We start from the raw sequence: 19,540 nt of genomic DNA on the forward strand, positions 1-19,540 counted from the left end.
AAACATTAAATAAAATAAACTCGATTATACGTTCCCTGTCCATCATACCATAGAATAAAACACAGAGGGTGAAAGTTAATGTGCTTTTTACTTCTGATTTTTACTCAATTGACAGACCTTGTTAGCGTAAGTAATCAACTGAAACGACAAATGAATTAAAAAATGATATAGGCAATATATCAAGGTGCTACGAGGGGGTAAGCAGTACCTGTTCCTTGCGTTAAATATCACGTAAATGTCATGTAATCTGTCCGATGAAAGTGGAAGCCATCTATAACAAACGCGTGATTTATCGGATATTATGCAGATTCATTTCAAAACAATACTTTTAATTTTAAACCTTCAAGAAACAGTAGGCGTCGGTTTCGCAAAAATTCGTAAGTGCGAAATTGATCGTAAATCATGACGTCACAATGCTATTTTAGTTTATGACATCATTACTAACTATCAACTTTACACTTACGACTTTTTGTGAAATCGAGATCTGGTCTCTAGGATATTTACATATTCGATAGTAGGAATTGTATGACATGACGGTCAAAATTCTTTTAATAAGAACAGAACGTAATGTTACATACATACAAATGCGTAAATTGGAGCAGACATAAGTGAATTTTAAATTCAGTTCGAATATTTGAAACAATCTGACAACATTTGTAGAATTTTGCGTATACATTAGCTTCAACAACTGCTAAAAATATTTAAGAAAAACGAAGTAGGGTAATAAGATAGCAGGTATAGTGACAAAAGACCCGCAAATCGTCTAGACTTATCCGACGTATACTATTTCTCTTAACTGATTCTGGCAATTCATTAAAGGTCGTGACTAAACCTCATATAAAATTCAAACGTTGCAAACGTTCGTCAAGCAATGTATTACATACCTAAAGTAAATCGTAAATTTTAGGGATCAAGAGAAACTGCATCACCCTTACATATCTTCATATTCGGTTTATAAACAGGCCTTCTAAATGGTAAAGTGAACTTTATGTTGAATTTGGAATGGGGGAAGAATAAGTGAGAATGCAAATGAGGATTTCTGATAAGGGATGGGGATTTAAAATTGAGATAATAGGAATATCGGTTTTATTTTTCTTCTACAATGTAGTTTTTTGTGAAACTTTAGTTTAAATGTATAAGAATTGAAGATAATAGATTGTATTGGAGATGTGATTGAAAAAAAACGTCATAAATGCAAAAAAAGAAAAAAAAATTTTAAACAACTTAAATAATTGAAATTTATTCTTTCTCAAATAATTTTGGGTATATCGGTAAACATATAACATTAATCAGGCAAGCATTAGAACAGTTTTTATATATATAAAACCCTAACCAGTGTTAACCATGCTATAAGAGTAGTTTAGAGAGAGGAACAAATGAAAAAGAACAAAAACGGCGTCGACGAAATAAAGCAGTGCACGATATTCCATTGTTTTGACCTCTACATTTCGAGCGATGACATACTTCGAATGTAACCAATAACTTTCACGATGCATAGTTAGTTCGATCTAAATTGTTTTCACCGACCCAAGACTATTATATAACAAGCGTAAATATTTTTTCACTTTGCTAGTCGAAATTCAGAAAATTTACATAGAATATAGTTTCATTCGTGCCACGTATTTATTTAAAAAGATTTCGTAATGAACTCAATGCATGCAGTCTTCTTTAGAAATGATCTGTATCACTGAAAAGGTTCAAATTGAACCTAAGATAATATACGGATGAAAAAGTTGATCCGTAAGTGCGATTAGGTTAATATATATCATGATACATGTACCATGTGTACAAATAGGGAACGTTAGAAGTTTATTATATTAATAAAAATGCAAGCATTTAAGTGACGAAGATTTTTTATGACCTATTCCCTGTTTATTCAAACATTATTAAGACCGTCTCTTATTTAAGTAATGAACTCAAACAAGGCTACAGTATCTATAGTTATCACTTATGTAACTAATGGGTGTGTAGTTCCCATTTTACCGGATTTCTGGTAATAAATACGGACATTTCCATTAGAAGAATATAAAACTCATCGATTCCATTTATTTTATGCATGTTAAACACAGGCTGTACATGAAAATTATAGAGGATATCTTCTGGAGTAGTCATAAGCATAGGCTATAGATAGCAATAATAGCTTTTCTATGCATATGCGGTAAACTATCGTTTTGGGTTTATAAAGGGTCGATTGCGGTCTCTTGGTATTGAGTTGATTTCAAATTATATTTTGTCCAGACAAAGAAATTAAGTAAGCCTCAAATGTATTTGTAATTACGATACGATTTTAATGCTTTTGTCAATAAACCTTTCATATTGTTTACCGCTTGATACGTTAACATTTTCATTCAAATAAATGTTTGTCAAAGCTATGTCTTAACTTTCTACATTTTTTAAAATTAATCAAAACTGATTTAACATAGGGCTCGAAAAATTTCGCATCCTATTATATTGGTCAATTCCTTTATTGATAAAAAAACATATGCCGAATGAAATATTATCGAACACAATTAATGGATTTATTATCCCCCTTTTCATTCTTCTTCACCCCAATTTGCATTTTAACTTCCATGTAAAAAACCCGAATAATCACTGAAAGAGTAAAAATAATCCATTAGGTATTGTCATTTAAAGAATTAAGAATATATTTGAATAATATGTTCTTGTATTCTAAGATGTACCAATCCGTTGTATCATTTTTTTCTTTACAAAATGTTTTACAAAATGTTCTCGTCAGCAACCGCTAACAGGCCTGCATTTGTTTTTGTAACAGGAGAAGTTGAAAAAAAGTAAAAAATGGGTTCTTGCAACTAAATTGCAGGTCATCATGATGAAATATATATTAGCACGCTAAGACGGATTTAATGCACGCTTTTGGAAAAAAAAAGTTCATCATTAACCCTTGTCGTGCTGCGCCCGAATTTATTCCTGATTTCGATTTATTGGTTCTGGCAGTGTTAATGTTAGTTTAGGAAAGCACCTTGTGTTTCCATCTGTAAGCAGCCTGAGGGTGCTTTAAATGAGACTATATGATGTAGAGTTTGTTAAAAAAAAAATAACGACTAGAGAGGTGAAAAAAAGTAAAAAACAAAGTGAGAATTTTTATTGAAGTAGGGTTCATTTCTCGGCCTCTCACTAGATCAGAATTGATCTACAGTGCTTTACTTTGTCTGGAATCTAAATATGAATGGTGTCGCTCAGCACAATTTCTATGTCGACCCCATGTATTGACCGCTTCTGGTTTTAAGCCAAACTGAGGTCAAAATCTGGACAAATTCCTTATTTGTTCACACGAGTGACCCTTTAGGGGACTCCTGACCTCACACGCGTGACTATTAGGAACCTTATTAGGCTTCAGTGGCCCTTACAGGGCAACAGCTGTGGGATGAATGTCCTTTGGTTCCTCTTTTACTAACGCTGAACCCCACATGTAGCACAAAATGACCAGAAGTGGGCAAAAATAACAATTTTCGAGTGAAATACCTACGTTACCGTTTTCTAAGATACGAGGTGTAATTGGTCTGTCACTCGCATATCTTATTACGTTAGACTTTACATTACAAACGTTTTCATCACGACCGAAGTGATACATAAATGTTGTTTTATATGGTTTCAACATTCGTTTACAATAAAATAAGAGATATCTATTGTTTACAAGTCTATTTTGGCGTCTGTCAAATCCTTTATTTGTTTAATCAGGATTGCCCATTGTTTTGTTGTATATTGTTTGTTTGTTTGTCTTTTGTTTCTAGCATTCTAATACTTACCAAGAATACATCCTCCTGTTTTGCTCTGATTAAAAATGTCTGAGTCTATTAAGTCGAATAACTCCAGATAAATAGTAGTTTCTTTTAACTGTTCCACAAACGAGCCTTGGTTTCTCTATTTTTCTCAATATAGACTATCCCAATACTTTCGAGATATGTTTAAATGTTTACAAAGCACGTAATTGTAGAAATCTCTTAAACAAATTTGGCTATGTCTCTAGAACGATGGTTCAAGATAATTATGAAAAATAAGAATGCAATATCAAATTGCTAGTAAGAAATCGTTTTCGTACTACATGTTTCAGTGATATGATTATGCCTTGTAAGATGGCAAGTCAATTTATCTCCCCTATCATATACATTTGCGATCACTGAAGTGCTCATAGCGCAACATGCATAAGTGTACACTATAGCAAAGCGTATTGTATTTCTATATTATACTTGTTTTAATCACCTTCCTTCCCTATACACACATCTCAGCATGTTTAAAATGAGGCTTTCAAAATACACGTTCAGACTGAAAATATCCACTTAAAGAATAATCCTTTGTTTCGGGTAGAATTTGTTTATATTTTACAAAAAGATCTTCCCATTGAAAATAGATTTATAACATCTTAATCAATGCGTTACAAATACCGATATCACACTTTAAAAAAACTATTGTTTCAAGCCTAGAGTATATCATGACGCCTTTCACATCACATTCCGGATATTCTATTTAATGATGTACAAATGACAAGATAAATTTCTATGCAATGAATTATGTATCTGTTACAATCAAATTAGTTCATAGTTTTATCAATGCAAGATCCATAATTATTGCCTATTCCCTCAGGAAAAAAGGTCTTCCCCATTTTACCACGTTTACACGTAACTTATATACCATTTCCATCAAGGAATGTGAATTTAATAAGATTATATACAGTGAACATGTATATTGTAGAATATTCAAATGGATACAACATTTAAAATAATTCTTATGGATGTTTGCTGGTCTATTTAATGAATGATAAATATTTCATTGGGTTGTGATATCTTTTAGATCAATATAAGGGAAAAAAACAAGGTTGGCCAATGTGCTCCTTTTTGAGATATAAGCACTCGAAATTTTGATTTTCCATTGGTTGTTTTTGAGCAAGTTTCATCTTTTAAAAACAATAACGATATAACGGAATTTTTTTTTAGAAACGTCCCAAACATGTAAAGTGTGTGTGTGGGGGGGGGGGAGGGGGGGGTGGACAAGATGGAGCAAAAATTATTTATGCTATGAAATGGATAAACCAGAGGAGTTCGATAATTTAACAAAAATGATTGAACATGAGTGTGTAGTAACATTTTGGATCAGTCTTAAAATATATATCAAAAACTTGTCTTTTCCCTAAGTTCAATATGCTAGAATAACAACTAGCATTTTTTGTTATGTGATGCATTACATATCTGGCGACTCTTAGTTTCTACTTAAAGAGGAAGACCTAGGGACACAACCCTTACAAATCATTGGAACATTTGTATTCAGCATTTTGCATCAATGTCATGTAAGCATCAAAGTAACTTAGATTGATTTCATTCTGTGTCAAATGAAAGCTTGATAGCTTATGGTGAAATTGAATATGATACAAACATATCACTGATTTCATGAGTTATGTCTCTTACCCTAGGTCTACCTCCTTAAAAACACATTTTTCACTTGGTTTGATCTGAAATATTCTGGTAGCTTACATTGTGCATTGCCACATTACTTCTTAAGTGCATGTTGTTTGGATTCAAAACCATCAAGAAACATTCCTTAACTCAACTGTTGATCTTTTTTTTTGTAACAGAGATTTATACAATGAGCGGATAGCAGTGCAATCAATTCAAACGCAGAGTTTGATGGGAAATGTGCCTCGACTACTCTTGTATTAACGCACTGGTTAATATGATTCAATAAAAATTAAACATGTCTAAACAAAACACCTGCAATAAGAGTACCAAAATGGACTTCCAAAATGTATCGCATGTATTAACGCCTCTCGAAAATATGCTTCAAAATAAATTAACAAGTATATAATAAGCGTACCAAAATGTATCGCTTTACACGGCTTTTACTGTATGTCTACAACACAGAGATAATACAGTAATTTTTTTATCTTCTACATTATAAATTATGCATCATTTACATTCAAATTGGAGGGTAACATGACAGAAGATTGACAAGTAAGACACAAACTAAATAAAAAACAAGATCGGGGAAAAGGACCGTAGGAAAATATGTTATTAATGGACATAGCAGGAGATAGTTTCATTTTAAGGTTAGGAAATAAAATTGATGTTAGTTTGTTGTATCAAGAAGACTCACCTAAAAGATTATTATGCTCAATGTGAGGATAGAAAATTTCAAATTGTGAATTATTAAAGTTGTAGTTTTTAGTAAAATCAGACATAAGATGATTCATGCTTGTCAAAAACCCACCGATTTCCCTTTTATTTCGTGATCAAAATCAGTTATATATCACATAAATAGTCTTAGTTTTTCATTTGAGTGTTGCGCTTTTGAGACAAAAAGTATATAGATTGTACATGAAATTGGCCTCTTGATAGAGTTATCGTTCTTGATTTTGTTTGATTTGGTCGATTTCAGTGGAAGATGGATGTTTGTTTTTTTCTATAAAAAAGTGCAGATCCGAATGCAGGAAAGATTGTTGTTAAGTGAAAGTATAACATATAGAGACCAAAAAGCATCGTTTGTTTTGGTGGATTTCTCTACACCATGAATCACTTTACCATTGGCAGTGTCTGAATTTTATGTGGACTGGTACTTACGTAGTATTGCCAGAATAACTATTACAACGAAGCAAACATAAACATACTTCATACTGACAAAATAGAATGCATACGTCGTTTCGAATTCAATTCAAAGTTTACACTTTTTCGTTTAAGAATCAGAAAATTATTTCGAGAACATTCTATTATTCTTCACAAAAATGTATATTTTCTTATCATGGATAAGCAAACAAGCAATGCTCATACATTTGAAAACAATTTCGCTATTATCAAACAACTAAAAGCATATTAAAGGCATGTTTGCAGTAATGTGGCAAATCAAAGCTCTTCTTGCCGAAAATTCGTTAGATTAAAAATCAATTTAAAAAATATATAATATAATATTTAATTATATTACAACTAATTATTATGTAAAAATGGAGATGTTAATCTCAATGCTGAGCATAGACTGTTTAACAATTACAACAGTTTAGAGGAATTTCTTTCAGGAAACATCAATTAAATGGTCTCGGGACAAATATTTTTTTTTCTTTTTAAAAAGAAATCTAACCGTCGTAGAATTTGAAAATTGAATCTAAAGTATGCGAGTAGAAGAACGCTTCCTACGGCCCTTGAACTACAGTTAATCATACCTACATCCCTGCCAGTTGAGATCGTCTGTCAGACTTTTCTCCGCAGTCCTTTGTTGATTTTGAAACACTACATCAACAGTAGGTGAATGTGGTCTAATCTCTCTTTTATTCACAACCGGAACAAACAGTTTTGGAGGTTCCTCCAATTCGATTAAATCCTCTACTTGATTTTTCGTGTGTGCAATACAATTCCGATTGTCACATCTATTCATTTGACATTTCAGGGTCATTGGTGCGTTTGATAATAATTATTATTTAATATCCACTTTCGTATTGTCCTCGTCTTTGACAATGCATCAAGAAGACAGCGATCGAATAAGATGAATCACGTGTAAATCTCGAGCGATCTTTCAATACACTTCCATATTGAACACGTGATTTCTACCATTGTTAATTGAAATTAATTAATAACTGGTAATGCGGACCAAACGCTTGTAAGTGAATGGATCTAGAACTTTGCATTCAATAGATACTTTGTAGCACCTTTTGTGAAATGCAATATTTATAACGTAACAAATCCGTTCTGGTATCGACTTTTAAGGACTTTGTTTCATGATGTAGCATTCATCAATATACTATACGTCATTAGAACTAGAAACTGAAAACCAACTGTCTTATTGGGAGCTAACACCCAAAACAATTATTAATTCAATGATACTGGAAGAGCTACCATCTAATTAGATCACTGAATGGATGTCAAATTTGCGGGGTAAACTAAATATGGCTGCTGACTATTATATATATATCCACAACTTAATTCCCCATTACGCTTGACTCAAGAGAAGAAAGTAATCAAATAGTATGCTTATAAAGCATGTGAAAAGTGGCAACTAATTTCAAGTTCAGACAAAATAATTTTGTTAAACTATACTATGAAATATTCTGACATGTAATGCCATATTTATGGACAATTTGAGGTAGCTTGTTTGCTTTGTTTGAATTGGTAAGTAATCAATTTTGAAAACCATATTGTCTTATAGATCCCATGTTAGCAATGAAACAATCTGAAAACCTTTCATGAACCTTTCCATGTTCAACCATTATAGATTTCGTTTAGCGGAACAAATCGCGATTTAAAAAGTCTAAAAGTGTTTGTGTTACCTAACACAAGCGACAAATGTTCTTTTGTATATCACTTATGATAAAAACTTAGGAGTTGGAGGTGGCAATAGAGGTGCAACATGAAAAAGCGATAGTTCATTTCAAATTTAAAACCACACCATAGATAGTTCATCAGCAAATAAGGTAATAACAAGAATTATACATGTATGAGAAGGGTTCATTTAAAAAAATAAAAATTATTAAAAAAAACTTCACCTCTTATGCTAGTTTTATGTTACATATAGGTAGCATTATAATCCTGGGAAACCTTAAGTATCGAAAAACTTATAATACAATAAAGTAATTCTCAATCGAAAAAATGTACGATAGGTGATCAACAAAACGAAGTCACAAAAGCCTACGGAAGTAGCACTTGAAACAAGTAGGTTACTGTATATTTACAGCTCTTGAATGCTATAAACTCCCTTTTTACACTATATAACCCAAATCCCTATCCAAATTAACCATAGAAATATACCGGTCCACCTCCTGAATCCCTATTACACTTTTCAAATATCTGCATTACAAAATTGAATTTTACATTTTTAGATTCCCCAACATTTAAACTGTAGTTTTTCATTAATTCAAAAATATTTCACATTTCAACAAATGCATTATACCCCGGAGGGGGTTGTTGTCTCCTTTATATATTCTACATATCCATTATCGTTATATTAAATATTTCTTCATTATATCCACCCGCACTCTATATTCTACATCTCCATATCCCCATATACCACGAAATGGGAAGTTATCCCCATAAAAGTATTGAGAAGTTGCATATGGCAAGACTTAAAAATATGTGTATGTCACATAACGATTACTGTTCCACTTTTAAACTTTTCTAATCAGTATTACTGACATTCATTAGCGGATTTATAATAAAGTATAGTTATAAAAAGAATGTGTAGAGTCCTTATCATTTCGTAGACATTTATTTTATATGGAACGACATGCGTGATTACCAAGAAAGAATGAAATCAAACCCTCGAGGATTCTAATGTCATAAATTGAATTATTTAAGTTAATGTAAAAATGTTTCCTAATTAGGAACGTTGCATGTACGTGAATCCCAACAACTGAGCTTAACATACTATGCCAGGTGTTTACACAGTAGAATGTGACAAACACTTTCTAGAAAACATCAAATATGCTATTGTTAAACTTTGTGACATATATTAATTCCGCGAAATTCATACACAAATATTTCCTCTGATCCATAGGTTTTATCCATAAGCAGGAGTTTAACCAGCATGTTAAACTTGTCGTCATTGATAAGAAATTGTTTGGCAAATTAAATAAAATGTCAGCATGGTCCGAAATGATTCTTATGAAAGAGTAATCAAGGGAACAACCGATTCTAGCGGAAATCAAAAGAATGTAATTCAGGGACAAAGACCAGGCCGTGAAAACAGGCACACACGCACAACAGAGAACATAAAATAATCAATATAATATGTACAAAAAATACCTTTGTAAACTGAAAAAAAGACCTTACCAGTGATCTATGAAATACTGTTGATTTTGTAAAAGGAAACAAAAAGTTGTGTAAACAAAACGAATTAACAGATGGCAGGTTACGTGTAAAAGGTATAAAGAAATTCGAAAAGTTTTGACGGTTGTTTTTGCAGATGTTAACTTGTGCAAAACAACCGTTTGCGTATTTTGGCGGTTTGTTTATGAAGTTTATAAGGAAACCGCCACATAAAGCAAACATTAGCATGCCTTAAAATACCTGTTTTACGATAGTCAATCTAAATGACACTTTGTTTTTGCAAGATTCGTTACATATATATTCTTCATTCGAGACCTTCTACCTGCCAGGTTTACTTTATAGCAGAAAGTTGAGGGACGTAACCTGAAGTTAAAATCAGGACTGAAGGTAAATCAATAGAAATTGTAACAATTTTTTTAGACTGTAAAATGGTGGGAAATCTCTGGCATAAACTAAATGTTCACTGGTATGTTAAAATATCAGGTGCATTTCGGATTAAAAAATAATGATATACTAATATTTCATGTATTTCAAAGTCGTGGTTTTAAAACAAGTTAGAAAGAACAATGGGCTATTTTTACTCTTCAAAATGATATTTTCTAGTATTTTTTTCAGATGTGAATTTGTGAGAATTACCGTACGTAAATATTAATATAACTTTGTAACAAATGTTATCTTATGGTTGTACCGCCTGTAATTATCAATGATTAAAATAATTTTCCATGCATTAATCTCTTTTTATGGTGCTAGCTTGAAAATTTATAGTTATAACTGAGTTTAATATTTCTGTCTTTACTACGCCATCGCGATAATTTATTTTAATATCAAACTGCGCAGATGCATTCAAGAGATAAAAAGTGGATTTGTATGTCAATTACATAGAGAAATCATATAAATTTCAAGACTGTTCAAACAGGATTCTGAATTACATCACACTAGACATGTTATATTAATTGTAAATCTGTCTGAAGCACTAACTACCAAAAGTAAACAAAACAAAGACTGACCTTCTTATGCACCGAAGTTAACAAATGTGGGGATAAAACAGTTCGATCTATTAAGAAAGCATACTTATACCACAAATTGTATTCCTAGTACTGCACATGTTACTACTTATCGGTGCTGTATTTTTCCCATTTTGATATTTCGGTTAGGAGTACTTCTTGTTTGCAATTACTCTTTGAGTTACGAGTTTTCAATGCATTTGGTGCTAATATTGCAAATATAATGTTGATCCTTGTAACACGTAACATCACGTAGAAACATTTATAGATGTATGAATGAGATTTGTTTGTTTAGTCGAAAACGATAAACGGGGACTTTGTTATAATTTCTTAAAACCTTGCTCAAAATTAAAAGGACACCCAATTTTATTTGGGCTTATTTGTGACATGGCAATTTTAATAATTGTGTTCTCTCCTCAAAATGTAAATTACCGAAATTTAAGAAATTATGACATTAAAAAAGGCGTTGCTGACGTTACAATATATGGTTAACCAATCATGCTATTATTTCATATTGCATTATGATACAATAAACATTTATGACGTTTCTAAAATGACTCGGACGACGGCTGAACCATATTGAAAGTACAGTTGAACAAAGGCGAATATTCTAGAATAAGGAATACAATGTATTATTGTGATGTCATGAAGGGAGATAACTGTAACAATTTTACAGACTTTTTTCTAGATTGCTAATACTTGCTTGACAGTGCTTGATTCGAAAAAAAAATGATTTAATAGACTTTATTAACATATTTTCATAAACGCATTGTTTACCAATTCATCAGTTTAGTTGAGGAAAAAGGAGTAAAATTATGTGTATAAAAAATAAAATATGATTACGGTAAACTCAATTTGTTAAGTAATTGAGTAAAATGAGTAATTAATCAACAGTGTATAAATCATGTTAAAACTGCATATCAGGAATATAAGGAATCAGGGAAAGAGAGACTCTGGTTTCACAGGTTTAACAATACATAACTTTCATTTTGATCAGCGATAAATATATCAAACAACCTTATTACTAGGAACATAAAATAATGATTTTCAATTGAACAGCTCCCATTCAAATCAATCGCCATTATAAAAAATCATCAGTACACCTCTGAATGAAGTGAGTAATTAGCCTCTTATAGTTAAGTAACTCCTCATCTGAAATTCATTAAAGTGCTCAGAAAATAACAATAACTGTTTGATTACTTTCGCGATAAAATCACGGCGTTTATGAACTGATAAAAGATATAATCTTACCTCATCTCATAACACTTCCTGCATTCTCTGAGACAGAAAATAGTCTTTATATGATCATAGCAATGCCTGCTTATCGACCCTTTCTGAAAAGCGCGCCATTCAATCAGAAATTGACACCTTAGATTAAGTTACGGCCATGCTCACTTCACCCTTTCAATGAGTCTCCGATCAGATGGACGACTTTACTTGGTGTTAATTCAATTTCGGCTTTTGTGTTATGTTGGAAGATGAAATAATTGTAGACCTTAACAAAAGCAGTATTTTTCATCTATGTTGTGGTCTGCGTTGGGATAATTGAAACTCTGTAAAAGAGCATAACTTTTCTGTATGTTAAGACGTTCTGCTTGACAAAGAGTTATTTGACGAACTGTTCAATTATAGTCCCAACTTTTTTTTATCAGAATACTCTACACATAGGGATAAAATATTGTCGTGTGCTTCGTATTTATCATTTTTGGTAAAAATCGTATTGCTGCCATCCCTACAATAAAGTATAAAATTGACCCAAGTATTCGTATAAAAAATCAGCAGATATAAATTATCAAAGTCGATTTTGAAGTTACCTGATAAGTCAAATAGAGCATCATGATAGTTGAAGGTGAGTTAAGGTGCTTTCAATAAAAACTGAAACCCTTTTGGACTGGATGTTTTTACAGAGGTTTTTTTTTATAAAATATTATACTAAGACGAAAGGATATCAGAAGAGTCGTGTTTACGTAGTTATTGGTTGAGTTTTAGACAAGTTTTTTTCAATATCTCTTGACTGTTTTCAAAATTTTTATTTCAAAAACACATAGAATACAACTGTGAACAAATATTTGGTTTAGTTTGGTATTTGTGGTTTTGAACTATCTGTAGTTCTTAAAGATTGGGAAATATATGAGGCATGTTTGCATAAATATATTGTGCACCTCTACTGCTGACCAGTAATTCTGAGGCAGATTTCATCTACAAATGACTTAACATACAGAAAGCGAGTTAATACAGTTATGGTTTATCCTTTTATGGTTAAATTGTCATATCTTGTTTCTGTTATCGTGGTCTTATTACTTTTTCTTTCTTACATTAATTCAAAAAGTGATAGAAGAGAACATTTTTCAGCTAAAATTTATAGCAACTGGTCACAGTAGTTCTATTTCGAGAGTAAACAAAGTCTATCAAAATATTGTATATTTTACCAAATTGAAACGTTTTTCGTTTAGAAAAGAGAATCAAACAAATCAAACATAAAATAAAAAATAAATTAATAAACAGAGTGTAGTAAGCTGTTACTAGCATTTATTATATTGTACTTAATTAAGACACTCGTGCATTTGTTGCTTTTTACCATATACGTTCCTTTGTTATGTTTAAAAATATAGAATTATCGTTGATGAAACTCTTGAAGGGAATTAATATCTAACAGAGTTTTATTTCTCACAAATTAAATCATTAATCAGTTACATATCACAATATTAAGACAAGGATTACAGGGCGTACACAGTAATTGACCAAATAATCTAAAAATATGAACAAACCTGTTATTGTTTCGTTTTTTTTTATTCGTGAATAAGTCTTACAATGACAAATGAAATAAAATTAGATAAATTAGATACATGTAAATAAACAAATAATCAATAACACCTGCCGACATCGTTATATTGAAATTAAATCTTTAACATCTATTCTATAATATCCCCATTAAACAAAATCATGCTGTTTCAGCATGACGAACCGAAGAGTAATCTTCTCGCAAAATTTATACAAACTTTTAATTTTTTGATGGATATTTGCAGTTTCTCTTTCTCGTAAAGAACAAAACATTGTCTGATATCTTATCATTAGCTTTCGTATATGGATTCATTATTCAGAATGAGTGTTATATTTGTTTATGCCCTCGCCAGCACATATTATTATTCAGAATGAGTTTTATATTTTGTTTATGCCCTCACCAGCACATATTATTATTCAGAATGAGTGTTATATTTTGTTGATGCCCTCGCCAGCACATACTATTATTCGGAATGAGTTTTATTTTTGTTTATGTCCTCGCCAGCACATATTATTCAGAATGAGTGTTATATTTTGTTTTAGCCCTCGCCAGCACATAGTATTAATTTTTTTTCTAAATTAGACTCGACTTTTTTTTAATTCGTAGGACTTTTAAAGTGGTAGGCTATATAAAATTCAAACACTGGTAGGGTGTTTTCTTCAACTAAAATATGATTTTAGAGTACCCTTATACCTTTCATATACAAATCTTTTTGTCACAAAAAAAATAAAAAATAAAAAACTGAAGCATTTTTGTATTTTTTGGCTACTTTTTATACCTTGGGTACTTGGAAATTATTGCACATTACAGGTGAAATGAAAAATATTATATATAAAAAAAAATTCCCCTTTATATGAATTCATTATTTTCACATTTGAACTGAAAAAATACGCGCCAGAAATGAGCAGATATCTTGGATACATCGATAATAAAACAATAGTAGAAGATGAATGAGCGCTTGAAAAGGCTTAACATTTCCTTGCTTTTTTAAATGAGCTGTGATTTACTTCATTTTTTTTGTTTGCTTAACATTCATGCATATACTTTCAGGGTATAGTATTAAAAAACCTTGCATATCTCATTTCCTTTTCAGATAGTGACACATTTTCTTATCCATGGCGACGAATAGGAAAAAGCTGTTACCTGATCCAAACAGGAGAAGTCACTGGTGACCAAACATTTGTAAGAAATAACGCGCTATTTAAATACCATTTTTCATATCTCAGTTGACCGTTCTACATTACGTGTATTTGCCCAGATGATCTAAAAACGTCTTCATATTTATTTTTAATGCTCCTAATAAACCTTAATGCAAATTTTACTATCCCAAACCCAAGTTCAATTTTTAGATTTTTTGTCTTTTTTAGATCTTCAAAAAGGATTTTTTTTGCATAAATTAATAGTATGATAGTAACTTTATTTGATTAATTGGATCATTCTGTAAAGTCATACCCTTGCTCATGTATTTTTTTTAATTAGGGAAAAAGTTATTGATATGTAATTTGACAATACGAAATGAAAAGGTATTGTTTAGTCATATGTTTCCGTTTCCATCGAATTCTATGTGGAAGACATAACTTTCACGTGTCTGTAGTGTCCTTTATCTTAAGAAGATAGACCTAGGGTAAGGGACAAAAGTCATGAAATCAGTGATATGTCTGTATCATATTCAATTTCACCAAAGCCTATCAAGCTTTCATTTAACGCAGAATGCAATCAATCTAAGTTACTTTGATGCTTACAAGACATTGATGTAAAATGTTGAATACAAACCTTCCAATGATTTTTAAGAGTTGTGTTCCTTAACCTAGATCTACCTCCTTAAGTTGTTTAGGGTGGATGCAATGTATAAAACCCCAGAAACCAGTATTGTTAAAAGATTAAACAGCATTTATATAGCAGAAACTGAGATCAAAACAAAGAAAATTGTTTTATATAAATGCGTCTAGACTGTTTAAGTCAAATACTCATATTGTTTCAACACAATACATACATGTTTGGTTTAGCATTTGTCAAATAATTTCTTCTCTGTCTACAAGGCAGGATCTTTAAGACGTGGAACACATCTTGCAGTATTTGAAACCATTGAAGAGCTGGTCAAATTCAAACTACGAAGATTGAATACAGGTAATAATCTTAGATTCAATAATAATTATTTAAGAATTGTTTTCCTAAACCCAGGTATAAACCATTTTGTATTGGTTTTTGTCGTTACCAAGATGTGCCCTACCTACTTATCAACATCTATCTGGACTTTTTACCAACGACAGAAAGTTGTTATGGGAATAGGAAAAGGGATGGGTCAACTTTGTAAAATATCATTATGATTGTTTAGTTTCTAATATCAATTTGAAATGTTATTGACAAAGTAATACATGATAGGAGGAATTACATGCACATGTTTTTTTTTTTTTGTATTTAATTCGAGGCTCTTTTGTAACAAGTCAACGAATAAGGTGCATCGTCTTTTTGTGAACAATAAACTAAATAATTATAACATGGGAAACATATATATATTAACATGTTTTTATTAAGTCTATATCTATAAATGTAAAACTTTAATAAAAAATAAAATAACAATTTTCTCTATTTTTTAACTTCATAGGTCTGTGGGTCTATTGTATCGACAATGACGACGTAAAAATAATATTTAGTATGTTGTTGTGTTATGTAACATAAAAATAACATTATTGCTAGTCGTGCCAGAAAAGCGTTTTGTTTGGTACAAATCCAGGCAGTCTTTTATTTGTATTTAAAAAGTTTAAAATTGTTCTTCCTGAAACGCAAGTATAAACCATTTTGAATTGCTTTCGTTACCAAGATGCGTCGTACCGACTTATCAGCATCTATAAATACAAAATCTGGACCCTTTTTCCAAGGCAGATAGTTGTTATAGAAATGGGAGAAGGGTTGGGTTATGCCGTAAATCTAAGTCATGTTCATAATCATGTGTTTACCTCTGCTATACAACGTATTCATTTGTCTGTTGTCCCTTTGTTTTGTACAAACCCCCAAAAAGGCAGTTATTCTTTTATTTGTAGGAAATTTAATTTATCAGATTAGAGTTTATACTTGTCATAGGATGTTATCTATCTATTTTGATAATGGTGACCTTTTGTTTTTACATAAGTAAGGTCATTAAAAGGACTAGCCAATGAAATTTAAGGAAATTAATGAGTATCAGTTTCAGTCAAGTATGCCAGAATTGAACAAGTTAATTTAGCTATTGTTTTTAACGAAATTGATACTTCGTTATTATACTTTTTATCAAACACCGTGCTTAATATATCCAACTACAAGTAATTGTTCTGAACTATTGTGACAGTGCTTTAATCAATGCATATTGCCGCTGGATTTTATTACAATTAACTTTTGTCAGTGGACTCGTGAAATGACCTAAATCGCAATTATGGAAAAGCGTCTTACGTATTTTTTTTTCTGTTCGTCTAGCTTGTGCTAGTTCTATGTACTCATTGTTCGAGTAATTTATATTTACGCAGGATAGGAATAATTAGTGACTCTTGAGTGTTCTGCAGTTTCCGAATTCTATTTGCCACTAATTGAAAAGTCACCAAACACTCTCACAGACATTGTTTTGCGCTTGACAAGCACTGTTCAATCCTTACAACAAAACATGTCTTCTTTAACCAATAAATTAAATAGTCCCTCGAATTGTCCCAGTTTCGAACATTAATCAAAATCCCGCAATGAACAATATAACAGACCCTGTCCAAGATCTGCCCACTTTCAATCTGGATACGGCTTACTCGGCATTGAGTACTTCTTCATCAAGAGTGTCTGCAGCAGGGAGTAAAGAACAAGCTAGACATTGCGCAATAGTGCGTACTGCAAGAGGGTATTGTGCGGAATCCTTGCCTTTTGTGGAATCTGTATCTCCGCAGATGCGAAGAAATATTACAGTAGGTAGGGATATTAATCTTGCCACCTTACTCATCCCATATTTCTCGGGTTCTGGAACTATTGAAAGTCAATGACTATATGGTCGAGATAGAGTTGTATTTATGGGAAAAGAGATATGTAACAACTTTAACGGAAATAAAGGGTGCTTGTCAGTTCGGTGTCGAAACCTACATGTCTGCCTAGTCTGCAAAGGCGAACATTCCAGAATTAACTGCCCTTCAAAAAACGATCGTGCTGGGTCTCAAAAAAGTCAATGAGGAAGTAGGTCACGAACATGTATTAACAGGACATGAAGTTCAGTCAGATGTGAACACTCCCATAAACATTGACCTCTTGGAGAAAGAACTTATAAGGCACACTGACAATGATTTTAAGACTTATCTTATTTCGGGTCGGCGCAAATGTTTTGATTCTGGATTGTCTCTACTTCCAACTAAGTCGTTAGAGTGTAAAGATCTCAGGTCTGCTATACTGAATAAGCAAGCAGTAACTGGTTTAATTAATAACGAGTTAAGTAGAGGATATTTAGCTGGACCATTTTCTTCTATTCCGTTTTCTACATTTCGGGTAAATCCTATAGGTGTAGCGGAAAGTAAATACAGCAAAAACAACGTTTAATAGTTGATTTGTCAGCTCCTCACGATGATATTGACAACCCCAGGCTGAATGATTTAATATGTAAAGAAAATTTTTCACTCAACTATGTCAAGCTGGATGATGCTATTAGAATTATTAAGAATAATGGTGTAGGGACGTTGCTTGTAAAAACTGATATCACAGATGCCTTCAAAATTAATTATTCCGTTAGCACCCGAAATGTGGCCGTATCATTGCATTAAGTGGGAGGGAAGCTATTATTATTTCAATCGTTTAGGTTTTGGGAGTCGTTCTAGCCCCAAAATATTTGATACCTTGTCGTCGGCTATTTGTTGGTTTGCCGAGAACAATTATAACATTGATAATATCTTACACTTATTAGATGAATTCTTAGTGATTATACCTCCATCGAATGATGCTAATGCGATAATGACTACTTTTTTAAGGATATTTTATTCGCTGGGAATACCTATATCAGAGAAGAAAACGGAGGGTCCAGTAACCGCTTTAGAGTATCTCGGGATTATCTTAAATTCTGTGCGTATGGAAGCTCGCTTACCAAAGGAAAAAAATCTACGCATTACACAAATGGTTAAAAGTTTCAGTGAAAAGAGTTAATGCACGAACCGGGAGTTGTTAAGTCTCCTCGGCCATTTAAATTTCGCATGTAGAGTTATTCAGCCAGGGCGATCGTTTGTCTCGTACCTTATTAAGTTATATACATCAGTGTCAAAATTATCACATCATATTCATCTCAATAGTGCGTGTAAATCAGATCTTAGATTGTAGTCTATTTTCTTAAAAGAATGGAATGGTGTTTCTTTCTTTCTCAACGACAACTTGACCCAAGCAGCAGATATAGAATTGCTCACTGATTCCACAGATACATCTTTCGCGGGTTATTTTAAGAACAAGTGGTTTCAAGGTTACTTTCCATCATCTGTTTTGAGGGAAGAACAAACTCTCATGGCTTTTTTCGAGCTGTACCCTATCGTAATGGCATGTGTGGTGTGGGGCCATAATTGGAGTCGATTACGCATTATGATTCATTGTGATAATATGTCCACTGTGGATATCATCAATAAAGGGAGATCTAAAGTGCTCAGTATCATGAAATTAATATGTAAACTAACATTCCATTCAGCAAAACAACTACATCATTCATGCTAAGCATATTCCAGGCGATAATAACAATATAGCTGATTCTCTTTCTTGACTCCAGATGGACAGGTTCAGGAAATTGGCTCCCACAGCAGATTCGAATCCGATACCATGCCTACCTCCGCAAAGTATCATGATGGATTAACAGCACAAGTTGACGAACTCTGGGAGTCTTCGATCAGTAAAAGTACACGTCAAGTATACAAAACTGGTTTATCTTCTTTTTATCGTTTTCTAGCTTTGAATCGCTTAGTTGATAGTTGTCAGTTTTCAGAATTTGAGGCGATCTATCTTCAATTTTCAGAAGATCATTTCGT

The sequence above is a fragment of the Perna viridis genome, chromosome 13 (genome assembly GCF_037379345.1).
Source record: "Perna viridis isolate PV_CMFRI_1.1 ecotype Kerala chromosome 13, ASM3737934v1, whole genome shotgun sequence".
In the NCBI taxonomy this organism is placed as follows: Eukaryota; Metazoa; Mollusca; class Bivalvia; order Mytilida; family Mytilidae; genus Perna; species Perna viridis.